The following is a 16,965-nucleotide window of genomic DNA, read 5'->3' on the forward strand; positions in this document are numbered from 1 at the left end:
GTTGAATAAAAACAAGATTTCCTGCCAAATAAAGCCCCTGTAAGCTGATAGGGTGCATAGAGGCCCCTAATAGCCAATCACAGCCCTTATTTGGCTCCTCCATGAACTTTTATGGTGCTTATGTTGCTCCCCAAGTCTTTTTACATTTGACTGTGGCTCCCGAGTAAGAAAGGTTGGGGACCCCTGCTATAGAGATTGATGTTGGCCAATTAAACGTGGCCTGGTGGGAACGCGGCACACATAGAGGCTTGCGTCGTTTTTTTTATGTAGTAAAAGTCTTTTAAACATCTACTCAGTAGAGAAGTCAACCATTGGTGGAGCCTCAACTCCATGACCTACCAATTACCCTAAAATGCCACTCGCTTGTTGACAATTAGATGTGGTTTAGCGTGCAGCCCCCCTGCCGCAGAGGATTAGGAAATGTGCTCGTATATATAATCCCTGCGTGTAGTTAGCCAAACGTGATAAGCGATGGAAAATGTCTTGCGCGCCCTATCTCTGGATCCTGCACTGCTGTTCTCTCGCAAGTCACTCACAGCTCTAAAAATATCTTTTATATCATAGAATTCTTGGAATTCTCACAGCGCCTACATCCTGGTCTAAGTGCCATTAGAACGAGCCTGATTAAATGGCGAGGTTCAAGGCCACACAACTGTTCATTGGAGATTATCGGTCAGCTGACCCCGCTGCACTGCTCCCCAAGGTTCTTTTTATTTTGATCAATGGTAATTAAGAGGGTATAACCGACACCTCCCACCTCCGTCCAAGACGAATGCTACGTAACACGGACTGGTCAGAATAGGTTTCTTTATAGAATTATAAATAAATATGCAATCATTGATAAACTTTAAATAGAGGAACATTTCACAGCATTGTCACATTGTCAACATTAACAGCAAATGCCCCAATGAGAACAATCCCAAAGAATAGCCAAACCAATGGTTGTTACCTGCTTCCAGAACAGCCCAACCCCTGAAGGTCACAGCTGTCCCCTCATGTCCCAACAACAGCCAGCCCATCATGATCAAGAGTTCCAACAATAGCCAGCCCGTTATGGTTAAGAGTTCCAACAACAGCCAGCCCATCATGATCAAGAGTTCCAACAACAGCCAGCCCATCATGATCAAGAGTTCCAACAACAGCCAGCCCATCATGATCAAGAGTTCCAACAACAGCCAGCCCATCATGATCAAGAGTTCCAACAACAGCCAGCCCATTATGGTTAAGAGTTCCAACAACAGCCAGCCCATCATGATCAAGAGTTCCAACAACAGCCAGCCCATTATGGTTAAGAGTTCCAACAACAGCCAGCCCATTATGGTTAAGAGTTCCAACAACAGCCAGCCCATTATGGTTAAGAGTTCCAACAACAGCCAGCCCATCATGATCAAGAGTTCCAACAACAGCCAGCCCATTATGGTTAAGAGTTCCAACAACAGCCAGCCCATTATGGTTAAGAGTTCCAAAGCCAGCCATTGTAGAGTTCCAACAACAGCCAGCCCATCATGATCAAGAGTTCCAACAACAGCCAGCCCATTATGGTTAAGAGTTCCAACAACAGCCAGCCCATCATGATCAAGAGTTCCAACAACAGCCAGCCCATTATGGTTAAGAGTTCCAACAACAGCCAGCCCATCATGATCAAGAGTTCCAACAACAGCCAGCCCATTATGGTTAAGAGATCCAACAACAGCCAGCCCATCATGATCAAGAGTTCCAACAACAGTCAGCCCATTATGGTTAAGAGTTCCAACAACAGCCAGCCCATCGGATCAAGAGTTCCAACAACAGCCAGCCCATTATGGTTAAGAGTTCCAACAACAGCCAGCCCATTATGGTTAAGAGTTCCAACAACAGCCAGCCCATCATGATCAAGAGTTCCAACAACAGCCAGCCCATTATGGTTAAGAGTTCCAACAACAGCCAGCCCATTATGGTTAAGAGTTCCAACAACAGCCAGCCCATCATGATCAAGAGTTCCAACAACAGCCAGCCCATTATGGTTAAGAGTTCCAACAACAGCCAGCCCATTATGGTTAAGAGTTCCAACAACAGCCAGCCCATCATGATCAAGAGTTCCAACAACAGCCAGCCCATTATGGTTAAGAGTTCCAACAACAGCCAGCCCATCATGATCAAGAGTTCCAACAACAGTCAGCTCATCATGGTCAAGTGTTCCAACAACAGCCAACCCACAATGATCATTTGTCCCAACAACAGCCAATCCACAATGATCATTTGTCCCAACAACAGCCAACCCACCATGATCATTTGTTCCAACAACAGCCAGCCCACCATGATCATGTGTGCCAAAACCAGCCAAAACCACATTGTCAAACCAACAACGGCAAAAAAAAATAAGAAAATGAATTGTCCAAATTTCCTCAAACAGTTCCAATCTCTTCCAATCCGTTTCCCACAATATAAAGTTCCAAACATTGTCCCTATACAGGCAGAGAGCAGTGAGGTTCTATGGCCACGCCTACCTTAGCAAAACATATGCCTAGGCCAATACAATCCCAAACTAGTCGACTAGTAGATCATGCAACAGCTTACAATGCTGATTGGGATTTTATGGCTCGGAGTAGGGTTGCCAGTATGGATAGGAACACAACGTTCTTTGGGGAGTTTTACACAGAGAGGCGCTTCACACTCTCGAGGTCTTTAATACTGTAAACTGATTCTAAGAGTATTTATAACAACCATTTCTAACAGGGAACTTCATGTTAAACACAATAAAAAAAGTATTTCTGCTCACCCAGGAAGGCAGATCTAGTAGTTCTAAAATAAAAATATCTATCTAGTAATAGTTTATTTTATATAGTGACTGTGCCAGCCCAGAGGTACAGCAGCCCTATGGCAATAATGATCCAGATCTTCAATGTTGTCACCAGCAGATCCCCATTTGGGATCTTGTTAGGCCATCATGTGTGTCAGGGGCACTGCACGTGCTCAGTGGGCTGCTGGGGAGGAGCTAAGCGTAAGGGGCGTGGGAAATCATATTCGTCTCTAAAGCCGATTGCACTGGTTTCTATGCTTCCATGTCTAGAGCATGTGATGGGAATCAGCCAAAGAGATGATGAGAAGCTACTGGGGGCAACTTCAGGGGCCCAGATTTAGCCTGTGGGACCCTTGGGTTGGTACAGAAGCCCAGAACATCATGCGTAACATGTCTAAGAACCCCAAATTCCCAGTCATGATGCTTATTGGCACCTCACATACACAAACCCATCAGGAGACCTAACCCCATTTGTATAACAATTTTCTACTCCCGACAAGCAACGCGCAACTGCGAGAATCTTTTTTTTTTTTTAAGCGAAAGGAGATTTTGCAAGAAGACAAATGATGTGACAATGACTCATACGTCTCCTACACTACGGAGCTTTTTGATAGGCTGGGAAGCCGTTGGCCGGCGTAGGTATAGCAAAAGATCTGCATCATCGTACGAAGGAGCCGCGTCACGAGAAACGGGCGTTAGTGCGGAATATACAGTATTTGGCTCAGGCAGCCACACAGCGGCCCCCATGGAGTGAGCGAGACGAGCCATTAAACAAACAGTCACTGACAGAGGCTGTTATCGAAACGCCATTGTTTTCTTTGCTCCCTTCCATAGAAGCAGTTTACTAAACTGGCGTGGTTGGATATCCATTAATGTACAAACAGCACAACCAAGGGATGTTCGACGATCATGGGGGGTAAACCAGTCTGGACTGGCATTTCATAGACACAGAAACCCAAACAGGACCCCCACAGGTCCGATAAATACTCGCTGCCTCTCAGGTATTTGCCTTTGGTTGCCACCTTTCCCGGCTCCTTACTCTAGACAGGGAGTGGGCAATGATGTCACAGGGGTGGGGACGGGGTGGGCAGTGATGCCAAAGGGCAGGGAAGGAAGGGTTATGATGTGGCAATTGGCGATTGGCCGGTTGTTGCATCAATCTGAGAAAGTACCTGCCCATTTCCTTATTTGGAAAACCGGGCAGGCAGTTTTGACCTGGACAGTCCTTCTGAAAACTGGGCTGTTTTGACCCAGACAGGACAGGCGGCAACCATATATTTGCCAGAATAAACAGAACTATGAGTCCAGGCCTGGGGGGGGGGGGGCAGGTATATAAACTAACCAACAAGAAGCTCTGCGCTGTGTGTTGAGTAGTTAATAAGACCAGGGGTATTTGAATTAAAGGGAATACCATAATGTAAACCAAAGAATATACTTTACTCTAGGGGTGTCCAACTGGAGGCTCATTGGCCAGACGTGGCCTCCGGCTGCCTATGGCCTCGATTAACTGCCAATATTACATCATTTTGATGTAATACAGCCTACACAACAAGATGTAGTTGTTAACTAACTGACCCACAATATGGGAATAACTGAACAACAGTGACGCACAGGTCAGAAAAACTCAACCCATGAATGACCCGCACCCACCTGAGCTCAACCAAACCCTACAGTGATATCACCATGGGGTGGGGAGGGCCATAGCACTGACATCACTAAGCAGGATAGGGACGCAGGTGATATAGATTGGTGCAAAGGCACTGGACCCACCACCCAACTGACCCAGCAGACCCCTCTGGTGACCTGAGCCTTCATTGCCTGCAGGTTTCAGGTGACCCTGCACATTACTATAGGACAGAAAAGTACTATGTGACTAGCATATCCCAAGCTGATGAGAAAGCCTCAGACTACATTGATGGAGGTACTACTGTCCCATTAGAATATGCACTCCTCAATGTATTTGACTTCTAGGCATTATCATGAGAGCGGTAGAGAAAGCATCGGAGATACCGGAGGAACACTTGTGTCTACAGTAAGACCCTTGGCTGAGGTATATAGAATCCCCATAGGGGAGTCGTATATATTTTTTGGTACCTAAATGAACCAACCAAATAGCAGATCTTTGAATGCCAACATGGAAGATGCTCGCATCATTTGTTATGACAAGCTGCTATGAGCCCCACGTCTAGTTAAACAATACAATGATATTCTTCCCCAAAAATGCCATCTGACTCCCATCCAAGGCCTGTAAATAATGGATTTTAATGTCCCAGTGATGAGAGAGCCTCGTTAACAGACAGCACGCTACGGCCGGCGCACTCCCCGCGGTTCTGGAAGAAAATAAAAGCTTGATAAATTAGCCCGAGCAATGCAAATATTTAAACAAAACATGACAGTCTTTTTTATACGGATTTATGATTATTAAAAATTTGCGAAATCTAAGGGTTTGCCAGAAAAATTTCACTCCGAGGTCACGGACCACCAGGAAAGGAGCGTGCCTCATAATACGTCCTTCCAGGCTGTCTTCTATATAAACTCTCGGCTACTAAGGAAAAGGTCCTTCATGTTTAGGTCAAGATTCTTTGTAAGCTTGCCTCAAAAGGACACCCCCCCCCCCCGTGGGGGCCATTAAACACTTTGGAGTACTCATCTCAAGCTGGCTTGTACATGATCCATATTGTGTTCAGGCTGTTGGATTTATTTACAAAGATAAAACATCTTTTTTTGGAGCCCCCAGAACGTGTCTTACATCAAGCTCCTCCGCCAACACATAAATTCAAAGATTATCCAAAGCGTAGGTCTGTCTTTGTTTATAAGCAGTAAATTTGTAAAGTCGTATTCCAGTAGCCCATAGCCTTTCATTAACACTTGAATCGGATCCGTTATTAGACTAATAAATCTGTTTTTCTTCTCTCGCTAGGGACTCGTTAGTAGATCCGGCACATTGATGAAGGAAATCCGTATATCTCATGGCTGGGATTGAATGATGCAGGAACAATATGTTGTTTCCAAAGATGTCCGTGGACATTTTCTTTGCTTGGCAAGGTCATCAGACTCGCAGATGTTTGCTTGAGATGGCCACCCAAGTAGTGGCCCTAACTGTCAGATCATGCTCATCCAATTCCTGGACCTACAAGTCAATGAGAGGCTCACATGGGTGGCCCTTGTATCAGAAGAGGACAACACATGGCCCTATCCCAAACCAATAGTCTATCGTTCCCGATTGTTTCTGTTGTATATAGTAGCTAACAAGTAGCCAAGTTGCCACTCATTATTAGTCCATACATTGCCATCTTAGCATTCTTAGGTAGGACATGGTTTAAGGTCTGAGGGCAAACAAGAAAAAAAAATAGTAGAGAAGGGGTAAAAATCAGAAAAGATAGTAAAAGAGAATAAAAGGAATGAGAAAGAGAGATTCAAGGTGACAACGTAAAGTGGTGAAGAGTTTGGAATAGAAGAAACAATGAGATTGGTGGTGGTTTAGAAAGAAAGGGGGAAAGTCTTATCCCAGTAGCCCATAGCCTTTCATTAACGCTTGAATCGGATCCCTTATTAGACTAATAAATCTGTTCTTCTTCTCTCGCTTTGGACTCATTAGTAGATCCAGCACATTGATGAAGGAAATCCATATTTCTCATGGCTGGGATTGAATGATGCAGGAACAATATGTTGTTTCCAAAGATGTCCGTGGACGTTTTCTTTGCTTGGCAAGGTCATCAGACTCGTAGATGTTTGCTTGAGATGGCCACCCAAGTAGTGGCCCTAACTGTCAGATCATGCTCATCCAATTCCTGGACCTACAAGTCAATGAGAGGCTCACATGGGTGGCCCTTGTATCAGAAGAGGACAACACATGGCCCTATCCCAAACCAATAGTCCATCGTTCCCAATTGGGAAGGCGATTGTTTCTGTCGTATATAGTAGCTAACAAGCAGCCAAGTTGCCACTCAATATTAGTCCAAACATTGCCATCTTAACTTGCTTGGGTAGGACATGGTTTAATGCAGGGGTAGGGAACCTATGGCTCGGGAGCCAGATGTGGCTCTTTTGATGGCTGCGTCTGGCTCGCTGCCAAATCTTTAATAAAAAATATATAGCGGGGGGTGTGGCCAGCGCTCGGTGGATAGAAGACGTATTCTAAGGCTTAAAACACGTCTTGTATCCACCGAGCACAGGCCATGCCCCCATAGTAACATAGTAAGTTAGGTTAAAAAAAGACGTACGTCCATCACGTTCAACCATAATGCCTATATATAACCTGCCTGCCTTGGAACACGTCTTCTATCCGCCGAGCGCAGGCCACGCCCTCCTCCGCATCGCATCCGCCATCCTTGGTACCCGCCCTACCTTGCCCCACAGCATTCGCGGCCAATCATATTGTATGGCTCTCACGGAATTACATTTTAAAATATGTGGTGTTTATGGCTCTCTCAGCCAAAAAGGTTCCCGACCCCTGGTTTAATGTCTGGGGGCAAACAAGAGAGAAGGGGTAAAAATCAGAAAAGGTAGTAAAAGAGAATAGAAGGACTGAGAAACACATGGATGCAAGGTGGGTGGGTAGAGGCCAGTCCTGTTCTTATCATCGGCGATAGGGCATTTCACATAAGAGTTAAGGGTCAAAGGGAAGACAAAGACAATTGCCATTTGGCTTTCTATAGAACGTCTGTACATCTCCCATACGTACAAACATATCTGTGCAAAAGTGAGCTATATTCCACTTAGGTGACTCCCACTATATAGGCCAAAGGGCTCACTGAATGGCCTCCCCTGTGTAATCCGTCATCTAAAGGCAAAAGCTGATCAACAGGGTTAAAATAAATCTCTGCTACTTCCCTCGAAAGTATCTTCTTGCCTTCAAGTGAGATGCTCGCTCCTTCATAGAAACAATGTTTATTTTCCTCCGTCTGTGCCGAATTAGCGTTGGTCTGTTTGACTAATGACTGCCAACAAGATTGCTCTACAAACAATGATATACAAGAACAGAGGCTTTAGATAATGTTTAGGAACTGTGTATGTTCCACATGTTTAGCTTATTCCTTCTCTCCACGGGGAGTCTGTCAGAAGCCCAACTCTTACAATAACACAAATCCTAAAAAACTAAGTGGATTTATATAAAAAAAAGAGTCGAGGCCAGATTCTTTATGTTACGTCCCCCCAAAAAGACCGACCGATTGCCTTTTATGTGTCTATATGATATGTGTTATCAGACACACTGTAATGAGTGATATTCCTTGACCAACCATACGTGTACGGCATGTAGAGTTTAGGAACAAGTTACATCTCATGTAAGAGCCCATAGGAAATTCTCCCCATTGTTTATTTGGTGATATAGCATGCCAAGCACCTCAAAACTTTTTTGGGTCAGGACTAAATTGTTCATAAACTGCTCTTCCCCCCCATTAGAATGCTCCACCACTTCAGAAGAGCCTGAGATTTCTTCATAGGCTTTCACCAGAGCTCTTTATGCTCAGCTGTAGGTCTAATTGAAGGCATCACTAGCGGATTCCAAGTGGTCTAGCATTGAAAGCAATGAGGCACAAGCTTGACAAATGCTCTATATATGATGATAATGAGCAGCTTATGGTGCAGAAAGGTGGGTAAGAGTGGTTTGCAAGGCACAATACACCATGTTTCCTTCTTGCCTTCATGGAAATGAAGTATCATGGAAGTGTCTTCAGTTATCCCATCCACTGAAACTCTTTCCTCCTTCCCATTAGACGCTCTCAAAACCTCCAGGCTCAAACCATCGCTTAAAATGCCCATTTTCATTCATGCCCTCAGGAACTTGACCACCTTCCTACACCCCTTACAAAACACACACTACTTGTTTTCCATCTTTTACTATGCACTTACCATTACTATGATAACCTACAGAACCTCTACAACCATTTTGTCTATGGGAATTTTCATTCATCCGGGTCATGATCCCCCAGGGAATTCCCTACTACTCTAATAGTCTATTTGCTTAAGACACTACTAGATACTGTTGACCATTTTGGTAACTGGAAGTTCTCCAAGGTGTCTTTTCTCATTTAGGATGGGTGTTTCATACCCTTCTGCTGGAAATTGTGTAAGGTATCTTGTGTAAGGTATCTTTCGTTTGTTGTAATGTTGGGAATGATGGAAGGTCTTCCAATCTTAGATGTTAAAGGTACCACCCCATCCTTACCATCAGAACCCAAGTACGTTGTAGTTGATATTTACCTGTAAGCTTAGAATCCCACAACAATGAACGTTTCAAGTCTTAACAACTACATAAAAGGTTACAATAAAGGACGTCATTAGATGGAGGGTGACTACGAGCAAGAATTGTCAAGTTGAATGGATATTTCCATTGGGAACTGTTGCGTTGCCAGTAGGGATGCACCACATCCACTATTTCAGGATCTGGCCGAACCCCCCCAAATCCTTTGTGAAAGATTCTGCCGAATCTTTATTTGCACATGCAGTTTGGGGTGACGAAGCGCCAAGGAAAACCATGTGTTTCGTGTTTATGAGACAAAAATTCACATGATTACAAGGGTTCAGATTAGGTTCTGCCAAATCCAAATGATGATGAAAAAGGCCGAACCCGGAACCAAATCCTAGAGTCAGTGCATCCCTAGCTCCCAGCATGGTGCTCGTTAGAGTCTGTTATTTGACACATCAGTATCCCGGAACAGGCTGTTCTCCTGTCTGTGTGTCTGTACATCTTGGATTGTTCTGGAACCCTTAATTCCCAACTGATCCCTCCTTTAATGAAGAAATCCCTAAACATAAAACTGACCTTTTCTTAAAATAAATTCGGTTCACTGAACGCAAAGAAAAGATCAACAATGTCGTAGTTAAACCAGAGCCACATTAGGGCTAATAAAAAGAATAAGAGGTACATAATATAAGTTACAGTCACTCATCATTGGGTTCATTTCAATTGGTCTCATTTTTGAGTCAACCTACTGGAAAAGTCCAAGTTCTAAGGGTAACGTCAAAGTTAAAAAGTTCAAGTTAAACGTTATCACCTCCTAATCCATCACGGTGTCGGAGTGAGTTGGGAGGGTTTCGGAGCTGTAGAGGAGTACACAACCCGTCCTTGCAATTAACAGAAGTTTTTGGCCGGAACGTTGGGGTGGAAACTCGAATTTTCCAATAGGGGTGGGTAGCAGGTTAGTGATTAGGGGCACGAGTGGGTAGCAGGTTAGTGATTAGGGGCACGAGTGGGTAGCAGGTTAGTGATTAGGGGCACGAGTGGGTAGCAGGTTAGTGATTAAGGGGACGGGTGGGTAGCAGGTTAGTGATTAGGGTGACGGGTGGGTAGCAGGTTAGTGATTAGGGGGACGGGTGGGTAGCAGGTTAGTGATTAGGGGGACGGGTGGGTAGCAGGTTAGTGATTAGGGGGACGGGTGGGTAGCAGGTTAGTGATTAGGGGGGCGGGTGGGTAGCAGGTTAGTGATTAGGGGGACGGGTGGGTAGCAGGTTAGTGATTAGGGGGACGGGTGGGTAGCAGGTTAGTGATTAGGGGCACGGGTGGGTAGCAGGTTAGTGATTAGGGGGACCAGTGGGTAGCAGGTTAGTGATTAGGGGGACGGGTGGGTAGCAGGTTAGTGATTAGGGGCACGGGTGGGTAGCAGGTTAGTGATTAGGGGGACGGGTGGGTAGCAGGTTAGGTGGGTTCCTGACAGACTGGCACCCCCACTGATTTTAGCTCTCATTCCATTACATTTGGGGCTAAAAGCCGTTCTATTGGAATATTCGAGTTTGCTCCCTTGGGCTACGGGTTTGGGGCTTTGGGCAACCAGACCAAATTCCGATGATTGTCTTTATATGGCAAAGGACCTGGGGTATGCACACCCGGGCCAATGGGCATTTAGGTACTTGTTTGAATTGTACTTTTGGGTTTAAATTAAATTCTATTCTTTATTAATCGCCTATTGTATCATTGGGACAGCTTATTGTCTTACCGCTTTTTGTATCTGGGTTGGTTTTTATTGGAACGTTGGGGGGGGACTCACTTTAGCAGCTATTGTGGTGAAGCCCACTGATCTACTTGATTCCATGTATTGACGTAAGGTGCCCAAGCCAAGGAGCTCTTGTCCCACCGCCCGCTCCAACTCGCCAATATGTTTAGGTTCCGCTGCGTATATATAAATACATTCCATTGGCTCATACCATTCTGTATGATGCTATTCTTTCTCGGAAAACGAATAATTCTTCTTATCACCGAATAAACGTACAAACAAAAGCTCTGGAGACCAACAGACAAGCTTTGCCTTGGGTGGTACAGCGCTACGCTATCAAGTTCCGGAGGGGACGCCTCCCCTATAAGAAGCCATTGGAAAGAAACCGTATGCAGATGTAGCAATATTAGCATTTTTTACAGTCTTCACATGTTTAACCCCAAATGTTTGTGTTCCGGTTGTGTGTGTGTGTGTGTTGGGGAATGTTTCTGATAAACCCGTCTCAGTGTTTTGTTTCTGCTGTTGTGCCCGATGTTTAGAGTAGAACGTCTGGAGAAATTCTTCACCTTGGGAGTCGGAGCTGTGTATGGAGAATAGGAGCAGAGACACACACACATATACACACACACACACACATATGGGTGCCTACCCAGCATGCAACAGAAGTTAGTGGCCAATGAATGGACTGGCAGTGGCCAACAATGGATGGACAAGCCTGGGGCCCACTGGGATTTTTCCTGGTGTCCTGGTCAGACCCTTATGGGCTTATTCATCAGTTTTCCAGTTTGTGAGTTTGAGCTTTTGAACCATAATTCGAATTCAAGGTTTTTAGTGCAAAAAAATAGGAAAAAGAAGAAAATCAAATTGGAACGTTGATAAATCGCCCCCTTAAGGTCCCCATACACGATTGTAGCTGCCCATACCGACCCCTTGGACAGATTCGGCAGCTTATCGGCCCATGTAGGGGCAGAAACGAGGGGCCTGCCCAACCGATATATGGCCTGAAATTTGCCAGATATCGATTGGGTAGGTTAAAAGATGTAGTCGGATCAGGGACCGCATCGGCTCGTTGATGTGGTTCCCCTAACTGACTGCCCCATTGCTCCCGTTATAATTTGATCGTTTCGCCCCAGGGCCAAACGATCGAATTAGCCTACATTTTCCCGGTGTCGCCCACCCGTAGGTGGGGATATCAGGAGAAGATCTGCTCGCTTGGCGACCTAGCCAAGAGTTTGGATCTTAACGTGTATGGGGACCTTTAGACCATGGCCAATCCTAAAGCCGTACTCTGCACTGGTACAGAAATAACTTGCTATTCTTTTCTGCCTTTGATATTTCTTATCCAGCAGAGGCACCCTAATGTAAACACTTTGATAGATCGGAGGCCATAGTCAAAGGGGCCAAGGTCAGGGCCAATCAGAGCAGTCAGTACTTCAGGCAAATTAAGGATGAAAATGAAGAAACAGGCCAAGAGTGTAATTGGCTGCCAGTAACCAATGACGGGGCTGACATTCACTTGGGACATTGGAAAAGAAAATCAAAAAGAGAAAGGTCCATGGTTCAATTCCCAGCAGTGACTTTGCCCAAATGGCAAATAAAAAGCACCGGGACACGCACATCACGTGACCACAACTGAACTCTCTATTAGACGCGTTTTATTCCGTCAGTATTATCCTCGTGGTGTTACGAGCCCTCGACTTCTGGATCCTATTTCCTTGTATTGTCTTTTATGGGGTGTGAAGTGTGCCGTCCAGTTCCAGCTTGTGTCTGAGTCTGCCCCGGGGTATTACACTAACGGATTTAATCAAGGGTTTATTCTCCAACGCGGCAGCTAGAGAGAGAAATAAAAATATTTCCCATAACATTATGCATTCCCGTCCGGCCCCAGAGACTCCGTCCCCAGCTCAGGATCTGATTAGGGCCGGCCAGCTCGTTAGCGAGTAATGAGGCAGAGAAGCATAGAAACTGCACATAATACACACGGGGCAATGTTTACTGATATCAAATTGGGAATTTGCTTCCTGCGTCATCTGTTTGGCAAGTAGCCTCCCACTGTGTCCCTCGCCAACTGGAAACTGATCTAATCATCATTAAGGGGAGTCTCACAAATCACCTGCTGTAACGATCAACAAGGGAAGGGCCTGAGCCCCAAGGGTTCAACTGGTGGCACCCCAAGAAAAGTCATTGTGATTGGACATATCTAAGCCATTGGCAACAAGTACCCCTGGAACTATAGCAGGGTGACTGTTACCCCAATGTTTCTATATATCTGTAACCTTGTTATGGGCTAAGGGGGCCCAGCCTGAAGGCCAGTTAGGGGGGGATTTGGGGTGAGTGCTTATTTGTGCCCTGGGTACCCCTGGAACTATAGCAGGGTGACTGTTACCCCAATGTTTCTATATATCTGTAACCTTGTTATGGGCTAAGGGGGCCCAGCCTGAAGGCCAGTTAGGGGGGGATTTGGGGTGAGTGCTTATTTGTGCCCTGGGTACCCCTGGAACTATAGCGGGGTGACTGTTACCCCAATGTTTCTATATATCTGTAACCTTGTTATGGGCTAAGGGGGCCCAGCCTGAAGGCCAGTTAGGGGGGATTTGGGGTGAGTGCTTATTTGTGCCCTGGGTACCCCTGGAACTATAGCAGGGTGACTGTTACCCCAATGTTTCTATATATCTGTAACCTTGTTATGAGTTAAGGGGGGCCTAAAACCCCTGGCCTGCAGGATGTTCTACTGGCTCTGGATATGGCTGTCAGTTCATATAAAGCAGCAATGATACAACAGAAAGCATATTTTGCCCAGCGTTACACATAACCACCCATCACTGTTGCTCTCACCTTCCTAACTGCAGTCTCCCATAGACTCCATTTTCATTAAATGATTCAAGTTTTTAAAAATGATTCCCTTTTCTCTGTAATAATAAAACAGTACCTGTACTTGATCCCAACTAAGATATAATTACCCCTTATTGGGGGCAGAACAGCCCTATTGGGTTTATTTAATGGTTAAATGATTCCCTTTTCTCTGTAATAATAAAACAGTACCTGTACTTGATCCCAACTAAGATATAATTACCCCTTATTGGGGCAGAACAGCCCTATTGGGTTTATTTAATGGTTAAATGATTCCCTTTTCTCTGTAATAATAAAACAGTACCTGTACTTGATCCCAACTAAGATATAATTACCCCTTATTGGGGGCAGAACAGCCCTATTGGGTTTATTTAATGGTTAAATGCTTTCTTAGTAGACTTAAGGTATGAAGATCCAAATTACAGAAAGATCCCTTCTCTGGAAAACCCTGGTCCCAAGTATTCTGGAAAATTGGTCCCATACCTGTAGTTCACTTTAGGTTTTCTATTAACCCCCTAAACTCACAATCTTACTGATGGCAGAGTTGGGGTAACTGAACTACAAGATCGCTGTAACAGAAAATGTTACCTAATTAAATTATACACTTAAAAAAGAAAAAAAGTTACAAGAGACCAACTGCAAACTTTCAGTGTTGTCAGCTCACTCCTTTGAAACCTCACACTGGTGCTTAATTAATTAATTAGTGCTTGATTGACAGCCAGGCAGCCGGGGGTTTCTGGTTCTAAAGGGGGGAGATTTAACCTCTCAGTGCCCGCATACTTCCACTTAAAACCCAGAGAATGCCAACAGCACCCTTTAATAACAGATAGGCCAAGGTGCAGAGATCCTGTAACAGGGGTGGTTACTGGTACCCCCAATGCCCAACCCAGTGCTGCCATATATAACACTGCATTATGGGAAACATAACAATATTGACTCACCAAACCTCCACAATGCGCATCAAGCTCAGATTGCCCGCCGTCTGCCCAACTGCTGTTTGCCTGTAACTACGGTAGTCTGCAGGGGTCAAACTTTCTCTCAAAGGCACTTTAGGAAGGGTGACCACTTAAGGCTTCCATGGTTACTGCTATTGCTGGGGGGCTATTGGTCAGACAGAACAAGGGCTCTGATTGGAGCGCTGCCAAATGTAAAACCCCCATGCTGCATGCTTTATTAGCAGTTCAAGTGAGGAGGCAACTTTTCCATTTTTCTTGTTGCTATGGGTTGCTAAGGGACGCTTTCCTCCTTCAGTCCCTATAATAACAATACAACATTTTATTGGACATATTATTTATAAGGGCAGCCTAGCAAAGCCACATTATTAAAGCTTTTTCATTTTTCTATAAACAGCCTCCATTATTTTAATCGCTTGTAGAATATACACTAATTGGCAGCCACTGCACATTCCTCTGTATCATAATTACCCTTGTAATGAGCTACATTGCTAAAATATGTCCCATACGTTCCATCAATGCACTCATTGTTTGGTTTTTACTTATGTAGATGCTGGGAGTTACGTCTGAGTATCACTCATGTATTATAAGGGATAATGTACCCCCTACTGTAAATGATAAGGATATTAGCAGTCACTGAGGGGTTCTGTGCCCATATAAAGGCACAAGGCTGCAGGCTGAGTTATACAGGGAACTCTGAGTATCACTCATGTATTATAAGGGATAATGTACCCCCTACTGTAAATGATAAGGATATTAGCAGTCACTGAGGGGTTCTGTGCCCCCCATATAAAGGCACAAGGCTGCAGGCTGAGTTATACAGGGAACTCTGAGTATCACTCATGTATTATAAGGGATAATGTACCCCCTACTGTAAATGATAAGGATATTAGCAGTCACTGAGGGGTTCTGTGCCCCCCATATAAAGGCACAAGGCTGCAGGCTGAGTTATACAGGGAACTCTGAGTATCACTCATGTATTATAAGGGATAATGTACCCCCTACTGTAAATGATAAGGATATTAGCAGTCACTGAGGGGTTCTGTGCCCCCCATATAAAGGCACAAGGCTGCAGGCTGAGTTATACAGGGAACTCTGAGTATCACTCATGTATTATAAGGGATAATGTACCCCCTACTGTAACTTATAAGGATATTAGGAGAATAATAAATAGGAGAGGTACTGACAAAGGTTGAGTGAAGGGGAGGAAGGGAAAGGGTAGGGGTGGGCTTTGCCATGGGCACCCTTGCACATTGGCGAGGTTCTGGCTTGGACCTTCCAGCAATTCCAAGTTCCCCTAAGTCAGGATCCCCAACCTTTCTTACTCGGGAGCCACAGTCAGATGGAAAAAGACTTGGGGAGCAACACAAACACCATAAAAGTTCATGGAGGAGCCAAATAAGGGCTGAGATTGGCTATTAGGGGCCTCTATGCACCCTATCAGCTTACAGGGGGCTTTATTTGGTAGGAAATCTTGTTTTTATTCAACCAAAACTTGCCCCCAAGTCAGGAATTCAAAAATAACTCCCTGGTTTGGGGGCACTGAGAGCAACATCCAAGGGGTTGGGGAGCAACATGTTTCCCCCGAGCCACTGGTTGGGGATCACTGGGCTAAGGGGACACTAAAGTCGAGTTTGACACTGCGGAACTACAGAGGGAACAGGGAGATATGGTTTCCTGGGGTATTTATTCATATTCTTATGGCTGCCTGTCCCATTCTGTAGCATGAGAAATCAGGGAATAAATCCAACATCACAAAAAGAAAATGTAGAAGACCATTCCGATAAATACAGAATAAGCAGAGCGCAAAATCCCAGTCAGTCGCGGGATAAATAAGTGAATATGAAAAAATGGGGAATTTTTCCGAAAAAAAAATATGTAAAAACCGTTCCCTAAAACCCCGAGCTCTGCTCTGTATCAGCCATCAGGCGCACGTGCTGGGGAAGGAATACGGGGGGCGCAGGCACGAGTAAAGGCCGCTGTTTATCCATTCCTTCATTCACTGTAAAGGATGTTGTAAACGGAGGATCTGCGCGAGCCTTAGGCGAGGTTTGGGAGCCAGCCATCTTATAATAAACAGTGACATGGCTACATTCAAATATTTACCTTATGCACTGAAGTGACTTATAATGAGGGGGGAGGCATCAGGTGCGGCACATTAAATAAATATTCCCTCTACGGGGGCAGGAAAAGCCCCCCCCCCCAACCTGTATCTGAGGCTCTGGGGGGGAAAGCTGGAAAATACAATTACAAATAATAATGAATGAGAAAATATATTAATACACATTTGTGCACTTGTTATGGAGGAAGGATTTCCTTGCGCACAGTTGGCTTCCTATTCAGAAGAATATATATAAATAAATAGCCACCCTAGGCACCGGACCCAACTACACCCCTAGGTTTTGGAAGTGATGTTCCATCCGCCGGCTGTTGCCCCAGTAACTCTCAC

At 45.0% G+C, this 16,965-nt stretch overlaps 1 protein-coding gene across 1 annotated transcript in view; it reads right to left on the reverse strand.

Annotated features, from left to right (window-relative positions):
- The window catches only part of myocd (myocardin), a 131,819-nt gene extending 117,222 nt beyond the window's left edge, over positions 1-14,597 (reverse strand). The window contains exon 1 of the mRNA XM_004918412.4: positions 14,505-14,597. The gene's annotated coding sequence lies outside the window, so the exon portion shown is untranslated. The remainder of the gene's footprint in view (positions 1-14,504) is intronic.
- Positions 14,598-16,965: the final 2,368 nt, after the last annotated feature.

Source organism: Xenopus tropicalis, chromosome 10 (genome assembly GCF_000004195.4).
Source record: "Xenopus tropicalis strain Nigerian chromosome 10, UCB_Xtro_10.0, whole genome shotgun sequence".
In the NCBI taxonomy this organism is placed as follows: Eukaryota; Metazoa; Chordata; class Amphibia; order Anura; family Pipidae; genus Xenopus; species Xenopus tropicalis.